The sequence below is a fragment of the Monodelphis domestica genome, chromosome X, assembly GCF_027887165.1.
Source record: "Monodelphis domestica isolate mMonDom1 chromosome X, mMonDom1.pri, whole genome shotgun sequence".
Taxonomy (NCBI): Eukaryota; Metazoa; Chordata; class Mammalia; order Didelphimorphia; family Didelphidae; genus Monodelphis; species Monodelphis domestica.
The window spans coordinates 75,777,047-75,778,999 of record NC_077235.1 but is presented as its reverse complement, the minus strand read 5'-3'; positions in this window follow the sequence as shown (position 1 = coordinate 75,778,999).

Below are 1,953 nucleotides of genomic sequence, written 5' to 3'. Positions count from 1 at the left end.
CTCTAAGTTTCTATTCTTCACATCAAGAGTGACCCCTGTAAGGGATCATCGGCAATGTCATTGGTCCTCTTCAACAATGAAGGAGAAAAAAACAACAATGAGATGAAAATGGCAGCTCCTTCACCTGGCACTGAAGGCCTTCCACAATGAAGCGGTTAATGAGCATTAGGTGACAACTTTGTGCCAGGAACTATGGCAGCAACCAAGGACGATGTCAAGACAATGATAAAGCAGTACCTGCCCTCACGGAGTTCACACTTGTTCAAAAAGTGTCCCATACATAGATAAAGAAATAGTCAATATATTCAAAGACAATCCAGGGTAATTGGGGGGATGAGGCATTAGTTGGGGGAACAGGAGTAGCTCTGATGGGAGTTTGTAGAAGGTAGGGCTTGGACTAAAGCTTGAAAGAAGTCAGAGGAGAGGAGAAAAAGAAATCGAAGGATGGGGGCCAGAGATGGGAAATATAATGCCCCGTGTAAGTAATAAAGAGTCTGCTTTGGAGGGACTGAAGAGTATGAATGTGCAATCAGCCTGGTGAGGTCGGCTAGAGCCACACTGGAGAGAACTCTGAAGAATCCTGCCCCTTCTGTTTTCTACTAGCAGTGACACTGGCTTTTCTGCCCTCATGATGCTCATTCTTGCTCCTTTCCTTTCTTCAGCCTTTGCATTGGCTGGCCTTCAATTGGCTCCAAGTCAGAACAGTGGTAATGGCTAGGCAATGAGGGGTAAGTGACTTGCCCAGGGTCACACTGCTGGGAAGTGCCTGAGGCCAGATTTGAACCCAGGACCTCCAATCTCTAGGCCTGGCTCTCAATCCACTGAGCTACCCAACTGCCCTCATGTATCTTGTTTCTACTTAGCTTTCTGTATGCTGTTTCCACCATTAGAATGAAAACTTATCGAGGGAAGGGACGGTGTTTTTGCCTTTCTTTGTATTTACCCTGCACTTAGCCATAATGCCTGGCATATGGCAGGCATTGGTTGGCTGACTTCAGTCAAAGGAGTTTGCATTTTATGCCAAAGGCAAGAGGGAGCTACTAGAATTTGGGCAGAGGAGTTCTATGATGAGACTTGTACTTTAGGAACATCACTTCAGCTGTTGTGTGGAATACACACACACACATATGTGAAGAGGAAAGAGACTTGAGAGAAGCACAATACTTGGGTGCTTAATGAATGTTACTGGCTGACTGCTGAGGAGATGGGTAAGGAGGAGTGTGCTGGTAATGGCTTAACAACCAGCACTCCTAAAAAATGCACCAAGTGCACACTTTCACATTTCACCTGCATTTTAACATGTTCCCATCCCTCCTGTGTCTAGAAATTGACAAAAGAATTCATCAGGACTGCGTTTGTAGCTTTTGCTGATTTGCAAGATGTAAATAGTCACTGAAAATGGAGCAATCATTTCTGAATAAAAAATTGAACAAGCCATCAATGAATTCCCTAAGGAAGCCGCCAGGGCCAGATGGACTCACCAGAATCGTTTAAAGAACAATGAATCCCAATACCTTAGAAACTCTTTGAAAATTTAACCATCGGCTGACTCCAGCACACCCCTTGTGAGGGTGGAAATGACAAGGTGAGGCAAACAAGAATTCCAGGATGAGTCTGAGGTTGTGAACCTGAGTGACAGGAAGGATGGGAGTGCCAAGACAGACACCAAGTTCTATTTGGGATATGATAAATTTAAGATGATCACAAGATATCCAATTAGGCACGTCCAACAGGCAGTTTGTGATGTAGGAATGGAGTAGCAGGGCTGGACATTAAGCATGTGGGGATTCTCTGCATAGAGATAAATGACGCTATAGCAGTGATGGTGAACCTTTTAGAGAAGGGGTGCCGGGACCCGTCCCAAACCCCCCCCAAAGTGAGTGCCATGCCCACCCACTCCCTTGAGAGATTGAGTACCACATCATGCCCCCCCACCTCACCCTCCTCTCCTTG